This window comes from Manis pentadactyla, chromosome 8, assembly GCF_030020395.1.
Source record: "Manis pentadactyla isolate mManPen7 chromosome 8, mManPen7.hap1, whole genome shotgun sequence".
NCBI lineage: Eukaryota > Metazoa > Chordata > Mammalia > Pholidota > Manidae > Manis > Manis pentadactyla.
Genome location: NC_080026.1, coordinates 97,187,031 through 97,199,885, shown reverse-complemented (window position 1 = coordinate 97,199,885; position 12,855 = coordinate 97,187,031). Strand labels below are relative to the sequence as shown.

At 40.2% G+C, this 12,855-nt stretch overlaps 1 protein-coding gene across 4 annotated transcripts in view; it reads right to left on the bottom strand.

Annotated features, from left to right (window-relative positions):
* Positions 1-12,855, bottom strand: part of KAT6B (lysine acetyltransferase 6B) — a 182,357-nt gene that overhangs the window by 106,515 nt on the left and 62,987 nt on the right. The window lies entirely within an intron of this gene.

The following is a 12,855-nucleotide window of genomic DNA, read 5'->3' as shown; positions in this document are numbered from 1 at the left end:
AGTGGTCCACCCAGGATGTGGGCAATAAGGGGTTACTTCTATGTAGAGAATTTAAAAACAGTAATAAACTGACTGAAAGTCAGTCTGCTTATTATCACTTTGCACTGGCAATTCTAAACAATTCTAACTCCTCCCTGCTGGGGTTGATGGCTCCCACCAGCCACCTCTTCTTGGTCCACTACTAGTACTAGTGCTCAGCATTGTAGTAAGTATTTTACAGACCAGAAGAGAGAGGCTCAGGAGACTGAGTAGGAGGAGGAGGATGTACCCCAGGTCTGTATGTTTAACATACAAGCCACTACCATTCAGCGAAAATAAGCAAAAGACAACAGATACCCCCAGTTCAGCTCAGCTGAGAGAGTCATCAGCTGAATTTGAATGTCATCTTCCATTAGCCTACCTCCTACCTTTTCCATCAGTCAATCAACAACTGACTGTCTATGGCTCAGAGAACACTTTTTACTTACTAATCATTGCCCAGTTCTTGCAGTTTCCCTAGAGAGTTAGCCAGGTTAATTCTGCCACATCCCTGGCCACTGTGGCCTGAGGCAATGATCTCTCAAGACAGCCAGGCAATGGTAAAACTCTACCTCATGAAAACATTTTGGACTCCTTAGCATTCATTTTAATGGGCAAGGACATCTATATTTATGTACTGTCTAAATCCCCATACTAGAAATGTCTTTTCTTGATTGCTTTAACGCTTGACTATGCCTTTTTACTGGAAGTCATCACATTGAGAGAATGCAGGATATAAATAAGAAACAATGTACTTGAATTTCTCCAATGGTTAATAATTTAACTGTGCAAACAACCATTTCGTTTTCTCAGTTTCTCCATTTATTAAGTAGAATGTTAAGTCACAATCCTCACAATTTCAGTGAGGGTAGGATTTCTCTAATAATCAAAAGTCTTTCAGCCATGAAACCACAGAGGCCACTACTGTCAGGAGCTTGGAAATTACAGTGAAGACATTCCCCCTCATTTCATCTCCCAACTACAAAAGGGAGAAAGATAAGATAAATAAAATTGCCTTCACAAATTTAAACTTTAAAATCAACACATACTTAATATGAGTAGAACTACTTAGTAGCATGAGAGATGTAAAATAGCTTCCAAGTATGGACTTCCAGACGCTGGATGTATTAACACAGCTAAAGAAAGAAGTCAGTTAAGTGGTCAGTCAGCAATGGAATGCAGAGGCTAGTGTAATGGTAGGCAGAATTCTGAGATGGTTCCCTAGTATATACATCCTCTACAATTCCCTCCATGTGAGTGTGGGCAAGACCATGAATATGACAGATTTCACCCTTATGACTGGGTTATAATATACATATATATGACCAAGGTAAGGGGATTTTGCAGATGGAATTACAGTCCCAAATCACTGATTTTGAGTTCATCAAGAGGAAGATCATCCAGGCTGGGCCTTACTTACTTGAAAAGGTGGAGGGTTGTTTTTGTTTTTAAAGGATTAAGCTTGTAAAGATGGAAGTAGGTAAGAGATTCTCAAACTGACCTTGAAGAAGCAAAAAGCTAGGTTGTGGAGAGGGCCATGTAGGAGGGCAGCCTCTAGGAGTAGAGGTCCTCAGTCCTACAACCACAAGGAACTGAACACTGCCCACAGCCAGTGAGCTTGGAAGAGGACCCCAACTCTCAGATGAGATCACAGCCCCAGCTGACATCTTGATTTCAGTCTGGAGTGACCCTACACAGAGGAGCCAACTAATCCATGTCTGGACTCCTGACCCATAGAAACTGTGAGATAATAAATGTGTTTTTAAGCCTGTTAAATTGTGATGATTTGTTAACAGCAATTTGAAGCTAATATAGAAGTCTCCAGATAAGTTGGCAGTGCCCATCTAAACACTGTCCAGGACATAGGGAAGGCATCCTGTTGTCAGAGAGAAAAACTCTGATCATCTAGTTCTCCTGGTTAGATGCCATGCTCACTGATACAAGCTTAGCTTCCCACATAGGTCTGCCTTCAGGGAAATAATATACTGACCATTCAAATGACTGTCTTGATACAGTTACTTCCCAGACAAATAAGCAAATAAATATGTTGGCCCTTCTTTAGATAGGCTAATGTGAGTCTGTCCCTAAAAGAGAGCTCTGCCCTTGACACCCAGAGAAAATAAGGATTTTTTAAAACTTGGCAAAGCTAAGGATCAGCCAGATCCTGGACTGTATTAATTTTATATTGCCACAAACAGTGGTTTAAAACAATGCTCCCCCTTTTTTTTTCAGTTCACAGTTCTTTAGTTCATAAGTTCAGGCAGGCATGACTAGATTCTCTAAAGGTCTGGCAGAGCCAAAATGAAGGTGTGGGCAAGGCTGGGTTCTTACCTGGAGCCTCTGGTGAAGAATATACTTCCAAGCTAGTTCAGGTTGTTGACAGGATTCAGTTCTCAATGGCTGTAGAACTGAGGTCTCTAGTTCTTTGCTGGTTGCCAGCTGGGGGTCACTTTCAGTTTTTAGAAGCTACACACATTCCTTGGCACATGTCCCCTCCATCTTCAGAGCTAGCAACAACACGTTGAATTGAATCCTACTCTGCTTCAAACATCTTTTCCTTCTCACTGGCCAGAAAAAACTTGTCTTTAGTGGGCTCATGTGATTAGATGTGCCCACCTGGATATTGTCTCTTTTGCCACATAAGGTAATATAATCATAGAAGTACCATTTCAGCACATTCACAGGTTCCACCCATTCTCAAAGGGGAGGCATTAGACAAAGGGCAAGGGTCAGTGGAGGTCATTCTTAGAATTCTACCTACTACACTGGACCATGGCAAATCCAACAAGATAATGAATGCTACCCTGGGAGGGCTCCTGGAATAGAAGAACCAGCCAGCTTCCTACAGAAGACACCTCATACACCACATGGACTGTCAAAATTCCTATTTGTTTTAAAGCAATTAGGATATTTCCCTATTCCTTTTCCATATCCTCAGCGTATCAGCATATACATACATATTGTTAGTTTTTATTTCTCTGAGCTTATCAATGTATTTTAAGTGCAAAATTTTCAAAAAATTTAGCAAAAAGCATAAACCAAATACTTACTGGACATCTACTGAGTATGAAGCACTATGTTAAGCACTGTGAAAAATGGAAATATATACAAGTTAACTTCTCTTAAAGAGGCTGATAAATAATGCAAGTCAAAGAGAAGATAATATAAACTGATTAATGATACCATACTCAATATTGGTCAGAAGGCCAAGAATTAATAAAATATTCACACCAAACCGCACAGCTTTTAATATAAGCCTCATAGCCAGAGTATTCTTACAAATGTCACTGGTGACAAGTAGGAATGAAGAACTTTTAAATACTGCCAATATGATTCTAAATTTTGGGGGTGTTTAATGTACATATAATTTCTGTGTGTAAATGAAAAAATATAAGAGGAAATACACCAAAGTGCTTACTTAGTAAACTATTTGAATATTGGAATTAGAGGAGATTTTAACTGCATTTTTATTTGTTTTTGAATTTTCCCATTTTTTCAAATATAACACTTTTATAACCAATAAATATATATATGTTTATATATATATATGTTGCTATATGTGTATACATAATGTGTGTGTGTGTATATATATATATAAACAACATACACACACACACATGCATATATATATATATATATATATATGTAGAGAGAGAGAGCAAATCATGCCATTTGGTCCAACCAACCCTTCCTTCTAGATAAAACCTGTCCTATGCACAGCCTCTGGCTCTAGAAAACACAGGAAGTTTTGACATGACACAAAAAGATCAGCAGAGACCCTACTGTCTGGAACCTGAACAAGGAAACAAATAGGAAAGTACGACCTACAGCTGAAAAGATGCAAGAGAGTTCAAATTAGTAAGGGCCACAACAAATTGACAGCATGAGCAAACAGAAATGATGAGTAAACAGAAGCTATGGGGTAGAGGAAAAGATATGGAATATGGAAAGTGAAGAAGCAAGAGATGAGAGAGCAGAGAACAGAGCAAGCAATGAACCAAGGGAAGCAAGAACAGAGGCAGACCAGAGAGGATGAGAGGGGAATGGGTTGGGGGCAGACACTGGACAGAGAGCCAGCGCTGGCATCCAGTTGTCCTGGGGCTCCCTCTGATTTCTAAGAATTTTCCACCCTCCCTTTCTAATAAATGTTTTTTCAGTCCTCTCAACCAGAACGAGCCCAATGAAAATTATATTAAAAACATTACTTCCATAACACTAAAAATTGAAATAAAACACAAGTTTTAAAAGGTCTTCCAAAAGACAATGTATTAATTTAGATTTTTTTTACCTCTTCAAATCTAGTTCCTCCCAGAAGCTGGTGGGAATCTGGGAATCTCTGACTCTCCCATCCCCAGCACTCACAAACAGAACAATCCCAGCCAGAAAAGGATTTCCCTATTAGCCACGCTATCTCCACCAAGACAGCAGCCTTATTAAATTACAACTGTTTGAACAAGGTCAAGCACTCCGAGTTTAATTCAAAGTGTTTCCAGGTATAATGCTGTCAGGTCAACTTAAACAAGCCAACAGAGGCTTCGAGCCTGATTAAATATTAAAACAGAATATTTCACATCTGTTTTTACCCAAGGATGAAATTACTGTACATCACTTCAACCAGCTCATTAATACACTATACACACATCTTGCCTCAAAGGTTACAGGAATATCAATGCTTCAGAGGCCTGCAGTGAAACCTGCCCACACAGCCAGAAGTGAGGTCACTGCATACTTTACAGGACATCAATACTTCTTTATAAAATGTGAGAGAGAATCAGTTAGACATAGACACATTTTAAGTTAGAGTATGAAAACCTCCATGAAGTTAAGCCAGTTGCTTTGATCTGCACCTTTTAATCATTCATTCAGTTGGCTTTGATAGATAACGTGATAGTACACATTGAGCAAAAATTTTGATTCAACAGTAATTATTTTACAAAATGGAGGGTTGTGACATCCAAATAGATGGCTGTGGTGATTACATTTTCTAATTTACAAAAAGCACAGATATAAAAGGGACACAAAGATATTTCAAAGCACAAACACTTGGGACTCAGAGCATATACTTTCACAGTGTACTAGGTAAAAGAGCAGTTTAAGATTTCCTATTTTAAAAACTCCTCTAACAAGAATGACACAGGGACAAACAGCCTAGAATCACGTAGAGAATTTCTCTGTGTTTTAACACCCCCACCCTTGAGTCCAGTGAACAATTTTAAAAGGTTTTGCAGTACTACCTACATCATAGACGGGACAGCCGCTTTTTGTGGCTGCTGTGTACATTTTCCACCCTCTCCTCTCCTCGAACATCACCTCCGTTCTTCTCGGAAACCCTACTTCCACTCCTGATCGTAGAAAACTGTCAACCACAGTGCCCTACCTCCTAGCCATATGGATGGGCACATTCTCCCAACTACAGTCCCCAGGCCTCCAGTGACAGTGGCTGGTCTAAGAGGTGGACACATGCCTCAGGTAGGCCATTTCCATATGTGTGTTGTGGGAGAAAGTCTTTGGGGCTGGAATTGCTCACCTAGCAGAATATGTGAGCGGCCCTTTTCCCATCCCCATGGAGAGAGCCAATAAGCAAAACGAGCACAGGAACAGAGGGAACAGAGCGATGCAGAAAAACAGCCCTGACCACATCCTCTGAGCAAAAGGGGCCTAATCCATCTCTACTTTCTGTTTTAAACATTAGATGTTTCTAGATAATATTAACATTAGTTAATATCAGACTTATCTGGGTTTGGATACTGACAACACAAAAATTGCTCTTCTGAACCAAGGCACAACTAAACTCACATTTCCCCTTAGGAAATCCTACTCATCTCTCTTTCTCAAGTTCCACAAAACTTCACTTTCTTCATTACCTAGAGATTTTATCTTGTACTGCTTTCTTACTGTTTCATATGTGTAACTGACTTAAGATTTTAAATCCCTTGTGGCTGTATATTTAGAAGAATATATAGGCTGCTTAAATCTAAGATATTTTAAATTAGTTAGTTCAACATGGACTAGGATAAGAATGACAAATTCTAGCTATGTAATATTTGACAAAAAATAACCACACTGTTACTGATGTATTAATTATGGAGTCTGTTTCATTGTGATACTGCCATGCCTCACACATTCAGATTTCTTTTCAGGAAAACAGGTGATCAATTCTTCAGCAGTAGAGGTCAACTTCATACCCACAGAGGGAATACAGTGCATAGTGTCCCTGAGTGATAAAACCTTCACAATCTTACACACTTAAGGCTAAGGAAAAGTGATACAAGAACCATATGTTGGATTATGGAGCTTTTCAAATCCACTTAAAATGGTGGTATAGTATCTAATTTTTCATAGAAATAGCAGGTATTTCCATAAATACATGAAAAACATTTTCTTTCTTTGGATTAACTTACTATAAATAAAGGAATGATTTATGAGATGAAATATCAAAGATTCATTTTTTTCCCCAAATAATTACACTGGAAAATGAAGGTGACTATAAGTAAAGAACTGTTGAGGGTTCCTTTTTTCTACTGTAGCACAGTATTAGACAGCATCTCAGGGGGAAAACCACGGGGCAGGGAGACGGGAGACCCAAGCAGGAGTTCTTGCAGTCACTGACTGGCTATGTGAAGATAAAACATACAAAGCACAAAACTTCCCCTAAAAATGTTTTCTTAGCTGCACAATGAGGCTGTAAACCCACTGAGATGAAGCAAAATAAATAAATAAATGTTGATCTGAAAGCAATACACAAACATAAGATGCTGTCTAGAAAAAATAAACAAGTTACTATCATGTGCTACGTGCAAACATGATCTTAATCCTCTTCCAACTATATAAATGAGAAAACAAAGCTCAAAGAGGTTAATCCTAACTTGCACAAAGCCACAGAGCGGGTACAAGCAGCAGATCTGTTCACAGCCCGCATCCTTGTATCACAGTCCTGCCTCCAGTGACCACAGAACAAGGAAGCTAATATCCCAGATCATGAGGATCCAAATTCTAGGTGGCTTTGTCTGGTTGACAAAGGCATTTTACATTTACTGAGAAGATAAAGGTCCTATAATAAGCACTTCATTGTTGTTTTTTACTAAACAAACATATAGCTTATTATTAACAAAGAAAAGGTCCAACAAATATACTTGTAAGTCCGGGGAGAGGAAATCCCGGGTCAAAATACCTCTAAAAACCAAAATCAGTCAAAGGGAGAAATAAAGTTTAAAACCCATTTATTGCTTACAAAACTGCAGTCTGGCCCATCTCTCTCTCCCCCTCAAGCAGCCACAATACCGCACCCACCCCCCCACCTCTCAGGTACAGATAAGCCCTCTGTTGCCCAGGTAATTCACCCATTGATATGGAGATGAACTTCTCCACCCCTGAGGAAAGATGCAAATGCACTAAAGCCACACTTCTTTCCACCTCTGAACACCTATTGATATGCAGATATACTAAAGCCAAGCGAGATATTCTGGAAATGTTACAATTTTACCCACAATACATAAGGGTCTTCTATGATTTGATGAAAATAAAGGGTCTGTTTGCTATGCTTGGTATGGTTAAAAAGCTAATTTAACAAGGCAAAAATATCTGCAACTGAACTATAGTTAATTTCCTATGGAGTTCTCAAAGTTCTAAGAAACAAAATAGCTCCCATATTTTCCATTTTCAGAACCAAAACAGCAACACAGATCTCTGCTCATAGGTTCATAGTGTTCATTTACTGAATGTAAACTGTGACAAATACATTTAAATTTTTAATAGAATGTAGTTTTTATAGAAATGCTGAAACTTCCTGACTACTGATTTCAGTCATGATGCAAGTTGAAATCACTTAGATATCAAGTCCATCTTGGATGAAGTTCACTCTTAAGACACAAAATAGATGCTAGCCACATCTTTTAGGTGCTGTAGGATGCAAACAAGGCAACAGAAAAAAGAAAATCTCCAGGTACTCATCACCTAAGAGATTTTCCCTGCCCTCCAGGCTTAATGGAAGTAAAAGGAACTAATCACAATGGACTAAGGGAAAGAAGTACGCCTGAGGGCCACCGCAGAGGGAGAGGAGCAGCAACACAAAGGCTTGGGTCCCCACTCTAGGGGCACTACTCCAGGTATACAGTCAGATTATCTCTGGTACAGACATTTCAGGTGGTGCTGGGGTGAGGGGTGAGGAGGAGGAAGGGCTACTGAGGTGAACGCCAGAGAGCATGTCTGTGCCTGGGCTTGTTTCACGGGTGGAGAAGGATGCAGTGAAACCAGAGGTAAGGTGCAGGATTATAACCAAAGCATCTTGAATACTTATGAAAAAAGGCTTTTCAAATCTTAAACCATTAAGTTTAAACAGTAATAGTTAACAAAATACAAAGGAATTTGTTTAACAGAAAATAGAATTCCAATATAGCACAATCTTATACCACACACAAACTCACACTTGAATGATATAATCGAGTAAACCATACTAAATGCAAAGTCAATAAATTCTTTTTTGATAGTTGAGCTCCTCCACAACCAACAAACAAGACTACATGGAATTTAACAGAAGGAAATTAATCTTCATAATACTATGGTTCAATACTGATCTACATTGGAATAATTTGGGCATTAGTAGAGTTTACTTGGAACAAGATTTAAAGCAGCGGAATTCATTAAGCAACCTCTCAAAAGGATCATTTCCTCTAATTATTGCTTTTATAACAGAAGACAAAAGCAATCCAATGTAAGTTCATAAAATCTACAATTAGCTGCCAAAATCTTACCAGATAAAATTAGAAGAAAAAGGATATTTAGAAGCACAATTGGTAAAAAGTTCTGTTATATTTTAAAAAGGCACTTGCTCTTTCTTTCTGCCTCTAATCATTTAAAGTAGACACACTATGAGCCAGATATTATGGTAGGTCCACAGGAATAAAGGAATAAAACGACAAGACCAAGCTGGGTGCTCCGGAAACTTACAGTGCTGGGGTGGAGGAGAGAGGAGCTTTAAAAACCCTCACAATACCCCCAAACAAGTGTTCTCATCTGGGCTATAAGTAAGAAGCAATGGAAAAGGAAGCTGCTGCCTGCCCTGACTGACTGGAAAATCTCATGTCAGCTGAGTCTTAAAGGAAAGGCGAATGAGCCTGAAAAACAAGGTAAAACAAGAGGGCAAGTAAAGCACTTCATATTCCACACAAAGGCAACAAGAGCACGTTAAAGGACACAAAAGGATGAAACAGAATTCCTTCAGGAAATCTTTAGATGAGGGAGGGAGGGGTGATGGGTGCCCAAAGCTCAAAAGATTGATGGGAACAAGATTACAGAAGAAGAGCATTTTAGTCAAACTATGGAATTAATTCAAGCTTTATGCCTTTCTCAATGGGGCCTTTTGGAAAGATACTGAAGACTTGCTCAAAAACCAAATAATCTGATTTAAAAATAGGCAATGGACTTGAGTAGACATTTCTTCAAAGTTACACAAATGGCCAGCCTGCATATGAAAAAGTACTCAATATCACCAATAATTAGAGAAGTGCACATTAAAACCACAATGGGAAATTCCCTCACACACCTCAGGATGGCCACTTTCAAAAGAACAGAAAATAACAAGTGTTGACAAGGAAGTGGAGAAATCAGAACTCTTGTGCACTGTTGGTAGGAATATAAAATGGTACGGCTATTACGGAAACAGTATGCAGGTTCCTCAAAAAATTAAAAATAGAATTATCATATAATCAAGCAATTCCACTTTTGAGTATTTATCCAAAATAATTGAAAACAGAATCTCAAAGAGATATTTGCACACCCATGTTCATTGCAGCACTATTCACAATAGCCAAGAAGTGGAATGTCCATCACTGGATGAATGAGTTAAGAAAAATGTGGTATAGTGGTATACACATACAATGGAATGTTATTCAGCCTTAAAAAAGGAGGCGGTCCTGTCACATGCTACAATATGGATGAACCTCATGGATATTATGCTAAATGCAGTCACGAAAAGGCAAATATTGCATGATTCCACTTATATGAAGTATCAAACTCTTAGAAAGCAGAATGGTAGCTGCCAAGGCTTTGGGGGGAGGAGGAAAAGGGAAGGAGGAATTAGTGTTTAATGGGTATTGAGTTTGTTTTACAAGATGAAAAGTATTAGAGATCTGTTGTACAACAACATGCACATAGTTGTATCACACTAACACTTCCAAATGTACTGTACCACATACTTTACACTTTTAAAATGGTTAAGACGGTTTTTTTTAACATTATGTTTTTCACCAATATAAAATAAATAAATAAACCAGTAACAACAAAAGCAGACAATTTCAATAAAGGCTGCATGATACTGGGACATGACCTGCATTAGGTTATCCTGAGTTAGTACATTTACAGTGCTCAATTTTTAGTGAAATTTCAACTTCCTCAGATGACACAGTAACTGCTGGCAAGCTGGATGCCTGAAATGTTTGCTTGAAATCTGGGGGGCACAAAGTAAATGAAAATATGCTTAATTATACAACCCAGCTCTAGTCCACCAGTGCTGAGACTGTTGCTTGTGGAATCATGGAAGGATTTTTCAGGATTCAATAACTTAGAACCACTGATTTGTAGCTAGGGTATAAAAAAAGAAATCTTTATTTTAAATAAAGCCCAAATGTCAGGAACCAAAAAGTCCAATCTAGTCTATGACAAAACCAGTTTCACCCAATGGAAAATTTTTCCCGAGGCCAGCAATGAAGGGGGCCAGGGAGTGGGGATGCATTAAAAAGAGGTAAATGTGAGGAAAAGGAAAGGTAAGTCAATCCTTTTATCTGCGGTCCTCTGGTCTATAAAACACCTGCCAATTGCAGTAGCCCAAATGCTGGCTCTCTCTAGTGAGACCCCTTCGCTAGGGCTCCATGGCTGCCTGATGCCAGTAAAGGGGCCCTTTGGCCCATCTCTCACAGCCTCTTCTCAGTTCCTGTCCCTGTGGTTCACCCACAGCCTCTTTCTGCTAGGGTCCTATCCTTGGCAGGAAGTGGGCTTTCAAGATGACTTACAGCGGCTGCCCTCCAAGCAGACCTCCTGGCCAGCAAGAAATGTCAAGGATTCACTGCCCCTTCTCTATGCACTGCCACCACCACCACCACTACCAACCCAGGGTAGCTCCAGCCGCATGGCTCCTTTCAGGAGACAGGAAGACATTCCTCATGCTCACACGCATCTCTGAACTCCAGTAGAGGCACACTACACTCTCTGAGGAACTCTTTCTTTGGTATTCCATTCTAATCCCAGGGCAGGACCTGGCTAATGACTGCAGTTCAGTAAGAAGTCATTCTCCTCTTATGCAATCAGTATCAATCTCTGCACTGTTTTCTTGGGGCCTCTCTCTAATTATTGGGGGCAAGATAGACAGGGAAACTCACTGTCCCCAGAGAAGAACACTTTCTACTCCTAGGAGTTCCTTGCATGGAATCCATTCTAGTCTTCCTGAAGCCGACTGGGCTAGAGGGTGGAGTGAATAATAGTTTCTAGACCCACTTGGCCACCTCTTGACAAGCTCTGTAATGGATGCTTTCAGAATCTCTCTTCAGACTGTGCGGCTACTTTCCACTTACTGGCAGCTTTGGGGCACTGGTCAAAATTTTAGACAACAGGAAAACTCCCATTTAACTAACTGTATATATCTGCAAAGTGACCTGATAGAAAAATAATAAGGATAGTATCAAACTGAGGTACTCTGTTATCAGGTGCCCTAGGTACCTCCATGAGGTCTAAAATTCCTCGGAGGACAGTTTGCAACTCAACTATATTAAATATTACAACTACTGCACAAATAGCACTGTTGCAAAGGAAAAGATGTCAAGACTACTGAACCCAAACTGCTGACTGGTGTAGTGTAACCATGCAATAGCCAGAGCTGTCACCCAGTGCTCAAGGTTCTGATTATGTACACAACAGGCAGTTAGAGCTATCAGGGCAAAATGTACAAAAGAAAAGACTAAGCCCACCTGTATTAACACCAATGTGTCCACTAGGAAAATTCAAGAAGGAAATCTTGATAATTTTAGTAACTTGATTACCACTACTAACTGTCCCTGCACTGTGTAACATTCTCTCTAGATTCAAACTGAGAAAGCTTGAGCCTAAGGAGTGAATCCACAGGCCCTGTCACTTCTAGGAGACAAGAACAGGAAATGGCCATGTGACTTGCACTGACTTCCAAGCAGAAGGTAAATCCCAGCTCAGCTCACCAGTGGGCAACCTATAATGGAGAGCAAATGCACGTCACACATTCCCTATTGTCCTCCTCAAAGAACCTAGAATGTTAAGCCAAAACAACACTCGGCACTGTGTAAGCAATGTTATTTCTGCCAGACCACATTACTGGCCCATATCATCCTGACTAAAAAAATTATAAAAGTGGAGGTGGACCCAAGATGGCGGCGTGAGTAGAGCAGCGGAAATCTCCTCCCAAAACCACATATATTTATGAAAATATAACAAAGACAACACTTCCTAGAAGACAGACCAGAAGACACAAGACAACATCCAGACCACATCCACACCTGTGAGAACCCAGAGCCTCTCGAAGGGGGAAAGATACCAGCCCAAACCTGGCGGGACCTGAGCGCCCCACACCCCAGCTCCAGGAAGGAGGAGAGGAGTCTGAGCGGGGAGGGAGAGGGAGCCCAGGACTGCTAAACACCCAGCCCTAGCCATCCGGACCAGAGCGCAGACACAGTGCATGCATGGGGTCCTGGATACAAGGGAAACAGAACAGTAAGACCTGTGAGCAGGTCCCTGTAGCTGGCGCCCTGGGGACAAAGAAAAACGAGTGCTTTTTGGAAGTCTTAAAGGGACAGGGACCCCACCACCGGACGGAAGCGT